The 12,916-nt window shown below is 53.2% G+C and overlaps 1 protein-coding gene across 1 annotated transcript in view; it reads left to right on the top strand.

Moving 5' to 3' along the window:
* TRABD2B (TraB domain containing 2B) overlaps positions 1-12,916 on the top strand; it is a 215,813-nt gene that overhangs the window by 190,219 nt on the left and 12,678 nt on the right. The gene's annotated exons all lie outside the window — the stretch shown is intronic.

The raw sequence follows: 12,916 nt of genomic DNA, 5'->3' as shown, positions 1-12,916 counted from the left end.
TCTCTCAGCTTTTGCTTGTCTGTAAAGGTTTTAATTTCTCCATCGAATCTGAATGAGATCCTTGCTGAGTAGAGTAATCTTCGTTGTAGGTTTTTCCCTTTCATCTCTTTAAATATGTCCTGCCACTCCCTTCTGGCTTGCAGAGTTTCTACTGAACGATCAGCTGTTAACCTCATGGAGGTTCCCTTGTATGTTATTGGTTGCTTTTCCCTTGCTGCTTCTAATATTTTTTCTTTGTATTTAATTTTTGATAGTTTGATTAATATGTGTCTTGGCATGTTTCTCCTTGGATTTATCCTGTATGGGACTCTCTGTACTTCCACTTGATTGACTATTTCCTTTCCCATGTTAGGGAAGTTTTCAACTATAATCTCTTGAAATATTTTCTCAGACCCTTTCTTTTTCTCTTCTGCTTCTGGGACCCCATAATTCAAATGTTGGTGTGTTTAATGTTGTCCCAGAGGTCTCTGAAACTGTCCTCAATTCTTTTCATTCTTTTCTCTTTATTCTGCTTGGCAGTCCTTATTTCCACTATTTTATCTTCCAGGTCACTTATCCGTTCTTCTGCCTCAGTTATTCTGCTATTGATCCCTTCTAGAGAATTTTTAATTTCATTTATTATGTTGTTCATCATTGTTTGTTTACTCTTTAGTTCTTCTAGGTCCTTGTTAAGTATTTCTTGTGTTTTCTCTGTTCTATTTCCAAGATTTTGTGTCATGTTTACTATCATTACTCTGAATTCTTTTTCAGGTAGACTGCTTATTTCCTCTTCATTTGTTTGGTCTGGTGGGTTTTTACCTTGCTCCTTCATCTGCTGTGTGTTTTTCTGTCTTCTCATTTTGCTTAACTTACTGTGTTTGAGGTCTCCTTTTCGTAGGCTGCCGGTTCATAGTTCTTCTTGTTTTTGGTGTCTGCCCCCAGTGGGTGAGGTTGGTTCAGTGGCTTGTGTAGCCTTCCTGGTGGGGGGGAGAATGATGCCTGTGTTCTGGTGGGTGGGGCTGGATCTTGTCTTTCTGGTGGGCAGGGTCACGTCCGGTGATGTGTTTTGGGGTGTCTGTGAATTTATTATGATTTTAGACAGCCTCTCTGCTAATGGGTGGGGTTGTGTCCCTGTCTTACTAGTTGTTTGGCATGGGGCGTCCAGCACTGGTAGTTTGCTGGACGTTGGATGGAGCTGGGTCTTAGCATTGAGATGGAGATCTCTGGGAGAGTTCTCGCAGATTGATATTATGTGGAGCCGGGAGGTCTCTGGTGATCCAATGTCCTGAACTCGGCTCTCCCACCTCAGAGGCTCAGGTCTGACACCAGGCCGGAGCACCAAGACCCTGTCAGCCACACGGCATCCTGGAGCTCAAAACTCCAAAATGGATTTCACTGGGCTGAAATCAAGATATTGACAGGATCATGGTTGTTCTGGAGGTTCTGACGAATCAACTAGTCCTGAAAATGGATGGCACTGTAGCGTGGGGCCCAGACCTGCCATCGCTTGTGGTCAGAAAGTGTGGGCCTGGTCAGTTTTTTTGACAGACCACCAAAAAGACCTCACCCCTGTCTACTCTGTCCATCCCCACTGCCACTGTCCTGGTCCAAGCCTCCATCAGCTCTAGCCTCCTGGTCCTCTCCCCACTTCCAGGCTGCTCCCCACAGTGGAGCCAGTGCAGGGTGCTGGCTCTGTCTCCTGCCAGCATCCTGAGTTCCAGGAAGGCAGGCTTCACTTCATCATGCCTGTGTTCTTCAGTCATGTGTAATATGTTTCGAGCTCAGTGAAAGTATGAAAGAATGAATGAGTGAAGGAAGGAACAGATGAATGAATGTTGACCAGATCCTCCAATCCTGGTCTCCTGCCCTGGAGAGCTTAGAACAGCCCAGCAGTAAAGTGAGGGCAATGGGAGCCCCACCTTGGCTCTTAGAGACCCTCTGTCCTATAGCAACAGGCCTGGGGCTGTGGGCACATCTTGCCAGCAGCTGCCACTTCTGGCTCAGCAACACCTGGAGCAAATGGCCTGCTCGGTGCTGCAAATCTACCCTCGACCTGAGAATTTCAAAGCTGGACTCAGCCTCCAATCTCGAGCCTGCCCACCTCATCATAGCCATGGGCCGACTGAGTTCCACAGACACCAGGATGTGGGTGAAGCTCATGGAGAGTTGGGGACAGAGCCAGGACTGGTCCCCGGGCCCAGAGCTGTGGTCAGGGGCTCTGTTCTCACGTGCGGTCAGGGAGCCAGCTGAGAGGACCTGTAACAGTGTGTCAGCATGGGACACGTCCACACACAACTCGTGGTGATGGAAGTCCACGCCTGCCTTGCTGTGTCCTTATGGCCACATAGCTCCTGAGTCCCACATCCAAAGGCAGGCTGAGGACGTACATGCAGGGACAGGCCCAGCACCCTTCGGCAGCATGCGACCTACAGACGCACCGGCTCCATGGCACACGTTCCCATCTGGGTGTCTTTTCCAGCTCAGGCCTTCCCAGACCCCCGAGCACTGGGGACCTGAGTCAGCCTGACTCGTTGCCCATCCCCTGTCTGGCCCTCAAAGAAGGCACTGTGGGATGGAGGGAGGGTCTGTGTCCCTGGAAATACACCTCGCCATCCCCCAGAGGGTGTCTGTTCGTGCAACAGTCTCTCAGATCTATTTTCATGAATGTCTCTAGGAAATAGCTTAGGACACAGAAATATGATTATAAGACTCCCAGCCACCCACAGCCTGGCCTTGCCCATCCTGTCATTCTGTAGCCTGAAGTTCTGCCATTTTACAGCAGACCAGCCTCAGGCTCACTAGGGTGAGGGAGAGAAAGAGCCTCCACCTGCCTGGCCACCCCCCATGCCTATCCAGATCCTTCCCCAGCCCACCCCTGCTCCAGAACCCCTTCCTGAGAGTCCACAAGCACAGACTGGGATTCCCAGTGCTGCAGGCTGACTGGCCCCTCCTCTGCTCTTCTCTACAGGGAGATTTGATGCAAAGACTCAGAGCTTTGGAGTCAGGATGCCTGGGTATAAAGCCGGGCTCCATCACTGTTAATTAAGAGAGTTTGGGAAAGCCATTTCACCTCCAAGGACCTCAGTCTCTCATCTGTAAAATGGGGATAATACACCTGCCTCATCAGACTGTGCTAGATGTACTTTAGATAATAGCATTACACTCTCTACTGTGGTGGAGGGATCCTTATCATAGAGACCCTCCTGTGGGCCAGCCACCATTCCAGGCTCTGAGATTACATTACCTCTGATCTTCACAATAAGCCCACGAGAAGGGGGTTATTATACTCATTTTGCAGATGAAAACTAAGGCCCAGAGCAGATGAATGGCTTCCTCAAGGCCTTGCAGGCAAACCTTCAACTTGAATCCTGGCCTCTTGGGTCCTAGTCCTGGCCATTTCCCCCCGTACATGGTGCCCTTGCTGTATACTTCCAGAAAGGCTGACGATTTTGTAGGAGAGTGTCTTTTTAGCTGGTACATCCCACAGAAGAGAACTCTCCTTAGCGTTTGGGATGTTTCTGTATGCAGGAGCTGTTTGACCTCTTCTGGAAGTTATTCAGCAGGTTCCAGGGCAGTTGGGGTGTGAACATGTGTGACAACTCTGAGCAGGCCTGGGTGACAGCTGGGGACCCAGATGGAAACCCCGCCTCCTTGGGAGGTGACTGTGGCCAGTGTGCAAACCTGGATGTTCTGGAAGGAGCTAGGCCACTGCCATGGAGGGGTGCTCCAGCCCAGGGTTAGGGGAGGACTGATTCCCAACTGCCAGGCCCGTGCAGTTTGACAAGCTGAGCCTACATGTCCTCAGAGATCTGAAGTGTGTCCTCGGATTTCCTCTGGCCTACAAATAACTGAGAAAAATAAGTACAAGATGGTGAATTTTTTAATTAATGAAGTGTATTAAATTTACAGGCTTATATTCTGAAATTATCTTCTTTCTACTGTGTTTGAAGTTAAACATCTTTCGCTTTCAAAAGAAAATAGTGGTGATATGAGACAAACAGGGCTTTCAAAGCCCTTATTTAGCAAAATTAAAAGTTGGTAACTGTATTGTTTCTCCCACCCACCCGCCTTCTCTTCAGATAGGAGAGAATCGAGCAAGCCTAAAACATGATGAAAAGCGTACAATAGGAGGGGTGAGGCCAATGATACAGGAGAGAAATTGGGAAAAATGACGAGCCCAAGTTTCCAAGAAGGCAGGAAAAGTGGGGGGCAGAGCTCAGGTAGAGGATATGGCCTTGGATAGAAAAGGGCACTTCCTCACCTATAGTTGGAGAAGGGAGAAGGCTGGCAGGAAGGTAATTTGGTGGTGGAAAGGTGACCTGTTGGCTTCTAATCAGAGCTCCACTCTAAAGTAGAAGTTGAAGTCATGTTCAGAGAAAGAGGGGGCTGGGAGCTGGTTCTTGGTTTGAAGACAGGAGAACATTTGACGTAAATGTAAGACAGATTGGCCACTCTCAGTCCCAGGCACTAGAAGAAAATTACAGTTTTGCCCCTAGGTCAAGGGAACTGGGGCTTTCTCAGGTTGCGTTCACTTGTTCAGCCATCCTGAGATCTGGAACAGAAGGCATAATGTGGGGGCTGGCTGAGCTGGGTTGGAAACACGAGCCAGATTCAAGGGTAGACCAGTTAGCCTGCAGGACCCATTCATTCTGAACTCTGAGAGCCACTGGTATGTTCTGTAACCCCAGTGTGCTACAGTCTGAATATAATTCTAACTTCTGACCTTACAAAGTCCTTTGACCCTAACAGCCTGTTGTTCTAAGACTGTGTGGTTCTGCTATCCCAGCCTTCCATCATCATAGAATTCTAACCCTCTAGCAGAGTTGGCTTCAGTCTCTCTTGGATTCCTTGGGAGGGGTATGGAGCTAAGAGCCCACTAGGGCCTGGAAATTCCTCCACATAGGATTGCTGCCACCTGTCCCCCACACCACCCACCCACAGGAAGCAGAAGTCCAAGCATAAAGCAGGATTTGACGAGTTACAAGCCAGGCTGTGTGAGCATCGGAGACAGAATTGCTGTAGCTGTTACCCCGAGCACCTGCACATCCAGCACACCCAGCCTCCAGGCTGTGCCAGCCTCTCTTGAGCCCCAGCTGAAGAGCCACAGGCCCATAATCAGGAACACGCCTGTGGGGCTGGGACACAGAAGTTGACTCATGGTGAAGACCCGGGCTTGAGAGAAGGGCGAGATAGAAGCCTGACACACGGAACACCAGTAACATTTAAAAAATAATAACATCAGCAATTGCTCCTTGGAGAGTGGGCACTATCCTGCTTGAAGAACACCCATATCCACCAGCTTACGTGGCTTTCACGTACTCAGTGCCTCCTGGAGGAAGACAGGATGGTATTTGTGATTCCATTTGGCAGATGGGTAAATCAAGGTGGAGATGGGAAGTGAGAGAATCTTAGAACTGGAGTGGAACAATGGTCAACACTGATTAGACCATTCTTTCTGATGCCCGTCTCCCTAAAAGGCCATCCAGCTGCTACTTGGGCCCTCTGTTTTCCTGAGAATGACCTTCACCTCTCCTGCCTGGGCCTTCTGTGACCTCTTCTCTGGGATCCCATAGTCCCACAGGATTTCCCTATCACAGCTCTGCTCATGCTGAGCACATTTGTCATCTCCTAGTCTAGGAAGGGGAGGGTAGGTCAGAGAATACTTCCTGGAGGAGGTGAGAATTGGTTGGTTGAAATTTCCCTGATGCATGTCCAGCTGCCTTCCAATTCCTCTCCTCAGCCCCACAGTCCTCAGGGCAAGACCCCAGCCACCTCCTTCGCACCCCCCCCCCCCCGGTTCTCCACTCTGGGGTCTCAGGAACAAAAACTCCTCAGAGCTCATGGATGAGCACAGAAGAGCAGCCACAGCCCATCTAGGGCCCTGGTAACCTTAGAAACAAGGGACCCAACTAATAGCACACGCCCAGCCACTTTCTCTCCTCCCGGGCAAATGCCCATGGCCTGCCATTCTCCCCACTTTGGAACATGAGGCCACAGCATTCAGAAGTGTTTCAGAGTTTTCCGATGGTGTTTCAAAGGGCCCAGCCGCTCCATGATGTACACATCTGGCAGCTGGCACGCCTGCTCCAGGCTGAGATCCTTGGCCCGAGTCACCCTTCCTGTTTCAGCCCAGAGCATCCAACCAGCCAGAGGAACATCCCATCTGCTAGCTTGTCCCTAACTGGAGCCAGCCCTGCCCTCTGGACCAGGTTGGACTTCTGTCTATGATCTAGGGCATCTGGAATGTCAGCTAAGGGCTAAGCACTCTTGCTGGGCATGTGGGGAAGGCAGGGGAAGGAGAGAGTGTCCTAGATGAAGGGCATGGGCTTCGGAGCCTGACTGCCTGCATGAGGACCTCAGCGCCTGTCCTTGTAGGAAGGAGCCTGGGCAGACCAGGTACTTGGCTTCTCTCGGCCCTCAGAGTCCCTCTAAGAGGAGCCTGGCATCAGTGGGCAGCACATGTGCAGCTCAGGCCTGGTGCACGTGAGCTCTTGCGCTGTCAGTATTATTTCAGAGCCCACAGTCCTCCAAGAACAGGACTCCCACCCAGGGGAGAGCAGGGCTGTCCAGGGGATGGGGCAGAAGTGCTCGGTGGCCTCTGAGGACCCAGCTGGGACCCCCTACAGGGAGACCCCCACGGCCGGTCTCAGCTCCAAGGGACAGTGAGGCTCAGGACGTTGGGCCCCGTCCCTGCCTGCATGGTTGGCCAACAGGGTGCTCTCCTGGGCTGCTGGATGCTGACATTCTGGGAAAGGAGCCTCTGGATGTTATAAAGAGTGGTAACCCTGACCGCAGCGAGCCCTGCACTGGGCGCTGCCCCCTGCAGTTCACAGAGCCCATCACAGGCTCCGTCTCCAGGACTCACCCCACAGTGCCTCAGGCTGACCTCAGATCACTCTGCGAAGTCACTGCCTGCGTCTGGGGTGCTGTCAGACCCCAGGAGGGAAAGGCCCAACGTCTGACCTATCTCAGGGTCTCCAGGGCTTGGCACGTGCCCGACACGTAGGAGGTCCCAGTGAAGGCTTGTGGAGGAGGCTCTGCGCCTCCAGGCCCGTAGGGTACAGGTTCCTCAAAACCCCCAGGGCTTATGTCCTCATTGTGGGACAAGGGCAGGGCCCCAGGAGGAGGCTGACCCCCTAGTCTGTGTCCTGTCCCTTCCTCTTCAGCCCCGTAGCCCCGGCGTCCCTCCCTCACTGCATAGCTCACACTGCCCTGTAATTGTTTGCGTGTCTGTCTCGCCTCCACCCTGTGATATCCTCCAAGGTGGGGACCATGTGTCTCAGCTTCTGGCACAAAACTGGGTACAGGGGAGACCATCTCAGTCCTTGCTGAACCGAAAAGACCCCAGTCCAGCCCTGCCTGGCCTGCAGAGCAGGAGAAAGAAAGCTCGGCTCTGCCAGTTTCCCAGACGGACCCTCCTTGGGAGGCTCGAAGCCCCGAGGTACCCCCAATTCTCCATCCACCTGTCCGTCTGTCTAGCTCTTCTGTCACACTTCCTCTGGTAAATAGACACCACTGTTGCTTGATACCTGGCGGCTGATCCTGGCAGCGAGAGTAACACTTGATAGTTCCCTTTGCATTAATTTCAGACGGAACATAAATATGGGCTTGGACGCCCTCTTCCAGGAAGAGAAAACTGGAAACCCATTGAACTCACTGGAGAGAAAACATGTGTGCTGGCCGAGGGGAGCCCTTGTTACTTTGGAGCTTTTGTGGGAACATCTGGTTCTCCCCTCCTCCCCTCCACCAAGCTCCCCAATACTGTCTTGAAATTGCCCTGTTAATTAGCATATTCTTCGAGCTGAATACTCACACACTTTCCTCTCTGATCTGGTGAAACCTGGAGGGGACACATGTTTCTGACGATTCGCTGCCCCCAAAATGTGAGCTCAGGATCCCTCGCAGCCGCCAGTACTTCAAAGTAGATGTACTGGCCATGCAGCCAACTAGGACATCTCTGGATGGAAGCCCAAGCTTTGCCTTTTACCGGCTGTGTGACCTTGAGCAAGTCCCGTCCTCTCGCTGAGCTCCAGTTCCCTCATCTGTAAACTGGGAGTACCTGGAAATGCTTTTGTGAAGATGAAATGAAATAATATTTGAAAAGCATCTTGTGCCCAGGAGACTCACTGAGGAGGATTTTGCCTTCAGGTCATCACATGATGGAATCACAGAGGTGGGAGGACCCATGAGACCTTTGTAGGGAAACTGAGACAGAGAGGGGAAGGAGACTGCCTGAGGTCACACAGCTGGTTGGCTGTCGAGCCAGGTTTTCTGTCCTAACCTCAGGACAGGATTCTTAGCTCTGTCCTACCCTGCCTTTTATGTCGGAGGGTAAATGGGGGCTGTTGGGCTATGCCCAGCTGATGGGTAGGGACTAGACCCAGCCTATGCTCTGCTCACTGAGCCTTGTGCCCTAGCACAGGCCTGCTTGGGCCTGGAAGAAGGGGAGCCTTTGTCTCTGCACTAAAACATCATGGGGCTCTGCTCACTCAGACCAGGACACCTTCCCTGCCTGTATACGATGTCCCTTAAGTGGCACTCTGGCTTGCGTGGTCAGGGGACACAATCACCAAACCGGCCTTACAATTTGTCAAACCTATAATCCTCCTCCAGGCCCTTGCTCCTCCCCTTGCCTGTTTCCCAACTCCCCCCTCCCCAATATATCTGCTTGAATCCACCCTTTCTGGACCCCTCTTCCAGGAAGCCTTCCTTGGTGTCTTTGATGTATGGATCTCTCCTCCGTGCCCTTTGTTTTTTTTCTGGGTTATCTTTCTCCTCTCTCCTCTTTCTCCCTCCTCTCTTTCCCTCTCTATCTCTGTCTCCTTGTATCTCTTTCTCTCTGTCCCGACATCTCTCCTTTTCCTTCTCTCCTTACTGTTGCCTCTGTGTCTCTGTGTCTGCGGCAGCCTGTCTCCCAGCCCCTGTCACCTCCTCTCTTCTTTCTTCTCTCTGTCCCCCTGTGTTCTGGAGCTCTCTCCCCCTCCCTGTCTGTCTCTGAGCATCTCTCCTTTCTCTGCCTCTCTCCGGGTGTCCCTCTCTGCCACTCTGTGGCTCTGTGTGACCCGCCCCCACTGTCCTCCCTCTCTTCCCTCCTCTCCTGGTCCACACGGCCTCAGCAGATGAAATGGGACGTTCCTTCCTGAATACAGCTGGCCAGAGAGCAGCCGTCCGTGCTGGAAGGAGCTGCTGAACAGTGGCCAGGAGACGCTGGGAGCCTGGGCAATTGCTAAGCTCTGACACTGAGGGGCCCCTTTGGAAACTTTCCACACCTTCCCTGCAGGTTCCAGGATGGATGTGATGCCTTTTTTTGGGATTTGTGACCTTGGAGGCAAGCCCAAGCCCTGTCTGCCAGCCCCTGGGGATGACAAGCACTGGGCCCTGACTCCGGGGCTGCTCTGATAGCCAAGCTCCTGGGATTGGTGGGGTCTGCAGGAGGATCACCATGGGGCTGGGCCACAGCTGTGAGGGGAAGGGGTCCTCAAGCTCAGGTCTCCTGGGGGTAAGATGAGATCATGGAAAGGACAGGGAGTAACAGATTCTGTCATTCATTCATTCAACAAACATTCATGAAGCCACCACCCTGTGCCAGACTTGATCTTAGCCCTGGGGACAAAGATGGATCAGCCGTGGCCCCTGCCATCGAAAAGCTGTTGGTCTCCCCTCAAGTGGCTTGTTGGGGACACATTCTGACAGAGGCAGCTCCAGGGTGTGGGGAGCTCATTCCAGCCATGGTGAAGAGGGTGAACCAGAGAGAGCAAGGAGGCTGCTGTCTGCAGTGATTCAGGCAGAAGGTGATGACGATCTGGGCCAGGGTCAAGCATGGTTAGGAGGTAAAATCCAAAGTATTCTGGTGACCGAATGGATGAGGATGAGGAGAGGGAAGGAAGAGTGAAGACGGGCCCATCTGACTTGGATGGTGGAACTCAGCTGAGACACATCCAGGAGAGGAGGGGGAGGCTCTGGAGGATGTTGGGTGGAGATGCCCAGGAGGCTGCTGGACAAATGGGTCTGGGCTAGGGCAGCAGGTCCAGAGGGGTAACTGAAACCATATGAATGGATGCATTCACATTCCACGGATTGTGAATAGAGTGAGAAGAAAAGAAGGCTGTGGAAAGGGTTCCCAGGGACAGCCATATTTATCGGGCAAGGGAAAGAGGAACCTACGAGCAGGACAGAGAGGGAGCAGTGAGAGGAGCACGAGGAAAACAGCACAGAACGGTGTCGTGGGGTCCTGAGAAAAACAAGCCCCAAAGAGGGCAAAGAGGGGGTCGCGATGGGAGCCTGGTCTCGGGAGTGAGGGCTTGCTCTGGACAGTCCTGGGGCAGGAACCCCGTGGGAGGGGCCTCCTGCAGGAGCTGCCCCTCGCAGGGGGCGGACACCTCCCCACCCTGGAGGGAAGGAGGTGAAGGCCAGTGTGGCTTAGAGAAGGAGGGGATAGGAATTTGGAAAAATCATTGCTGATTGCTTCTCATTTCTCCAAGTATCTAAAGTCTTCTGTTTAGGGTCTTAAAATACACAGTAAGGACCTGGAACCACTGGCCCTTACTGTAGTTGAGGGAAAGGGCAGGGTGCAGACCAGACACTGAAACGTTGCCAGGCAGTGTTCAAGGTCCAGCCGGCATCCTGTAAGGCTTGGGCTCCTCCGAATGCCCCCTCTGCCAGCTCCAGGAATACTCCTTTTAGAGCGGCCACACGACCATCAGTAAATATTCGTGCTACTCCGGTATAGCCTGAGGTGGCCTGTTTTCCCTCCGGCTCTTAAAATCTTCTGCGTGGACCACTGCTGGGCCTGGAGGCCCCTGTCTTTAAATGGGTCTCCATGGAGGCCAGGAAGGAATTGCTTTGCTGCCAGGAGTGCATTCCAAGAGCTGTGGGCAGGGAGTTCCTGCAGCCTGTGCGCTGGAGGCCACCACGCCCAGTTCCAGCCTGATCAGTTCGGGGGGCAGGCAAGAGTGGGGTCGACTCCGTGGCCACAGCCAGGGATGGCTCAGCCCCTCAACTCAAGTGTGCATGCTGGGCTTTTCCAAAGGACGTTCACTCCTCCTGCCTCGTTAGGACCTTACAGCCTCCCCAAGGAGGCAGCCACAGGGATCCAGGCCCATTTGACACACAGGGAAACTGAGGCTGGCAGCAGGGCAGCTGAGTGCTCGGGATCACGTACGGGAGACTCAGAGCCTTGGCAGAAAGGTCTTCCATCCTCTACAGCACTGGGTCAGGGCCAGAGCTGCGAGGGCGTTGTCTGTGTGTCTTCTGCAGCTGGCTTCCCAGGTGAGCCTCACTGACCTCACAGTCTTTGCACATGCTGTTCGCCCTACCTAGAACACGCCCCACCCCACCCTGTGCCACCCGACTCTCATCCTCACCTAGTTAACTCGGATCCCATCCCTCAGCTAGGGATGCCTCCTCCAGGAAGTCTACCCTGCCCCCAGGTTAGATTAGCAACCTCCTGTGCACGCTCACCACCTTGTGTGCTTCCCTCAGCATATACTTACCCTGGATCAAAAGACCTTGATTCTCAAGACCGTGAGTGCCTAGAACAAGCCCCTACCTGTTCATCACCATCCAGCACTGGATATGCACTCAATCAGTGTTTGTCAGATAAATACAATAAATAGTTAGAGAAAAAGGAGGGAGAGGAGGAGGGAGGGAGGGAAGGAGAGTACAATTTCATAAGGGTCTCTGGAGTCAAACTAATGCCTTCCCCATGAATGTGAGAGCGAGGGGAGCCCATGGTGCAGCCCATTCCCTCCCTGTACACGGAGAGACACCAAGAGCATACAGGCGTAATGGGTTTGCCCAAGGTCTCAGAGCAGGCGTGGTGGGTTCTAGTCCAAGTCTCCCGTTCCCAGACCTGTGATGTTTTTTGCAGTGATCCAGAGGTGGGATTTCAGGGACTGTGGCAGGCCACCGAGAGAGAGACTGTTGGGTGGGGGACTTGTTGGGGAGTCTTGAAACCAGCCCAGAGGTGTGCAGGGCTGGGCGGCAGCGGGCTGTGGGGTTCACCCCCCTGTTCCAGCCGCTGTGCACTCCCAGCCTCACTTCCTCTGCGCCAGGGCCTCTCCACTCCTCAAAAGCTCGTCCACCTCCCTGGGGCTGTCAACATGCTGACCTTCCAGCTTCCCACCTGTCACCACCCGTCACAGGCAATTAGAGTAATAGTGCAGGAATTTCCCCCCAGGTTCTGGGATGAATGGTGAGCAGGAGGGGAGTGAACTGCCCATGGGAGTGGGGCTGCAGGGAAGGACACAGGCTGGGAGGGCGCAGGGGCCACCACCACCCTGCCCACATTGAACGAGTGGGGAGACTGAGGCCCAGCGAGGAGGAGGGGCTTTGCCTGGGGCTGACTCCCAACAGCGACTGGCCTCGAGAGGAGTCTCCCTAACCGGAGCCTGGGAGAGCCTCCACCGTGTTCTCAGACCTCGAGCCTGCGTCCAAGCCAGAGGGCGTGCCTGGTCTCATCTGGGGCTGTGGACCAAATGATTCATTTCTATATGCTCAGTGTCTAGTCCAGGGCTGGCCGCAGAGCAAACGCACCATAAATGTCTGTTGAATGAATGGTGAGTGGTGGAGAGTGAGATGGAGACCAGGCCCCTCCGCGCCCCACACAGGGTTCTATTACTCCTTCCCCAGAATCTTACACCTCATTGTGTCCTCAGGGCCCGCCCCAGGGCCTGGGTCAAGTGTGTGATCCATAAATGTTGGATAGATGGTGAACAAATGAATCTTCAAAGTCTTAGATCCAGCCAACACATACTGAGCATGTGTGGGGCAGTAGCCATGCCGTCTCTGCCCCATGGAGCCTGGTGAGGAGATAGACATGCCCACACAGAACTCCATTCCCATGCTAAGGCAGGGAGCCTCAAGTTGCTTGCTGGTGGAACTGACAAAGATGAGCCATAGACCTCAGAGCTGGACCTTGTCTGACTACTGGAGGTTG

The sequence above is a fragment of the Mesoplodon densirostris genome, chromosome 2 (assembly GCF_025265405.1).
Source record: "Mesoplodon densirostris isolate mMesDen1 chromosome 2, mMesDen1 primary haplotype, whole genome shotgun sequence".
Lineage (NCBI taxonomy): Eukaryota > Metazoa > Chordata > Mammalia > Artiodactyla > Ziphiidae > Mesoplodon > Mesoplodon densirostris.
The sequence above is the reverse complement of the archived record's forward strand: the minus strand, read 5'-3'. Positions and strand labels throughout refer to the sequence as shown.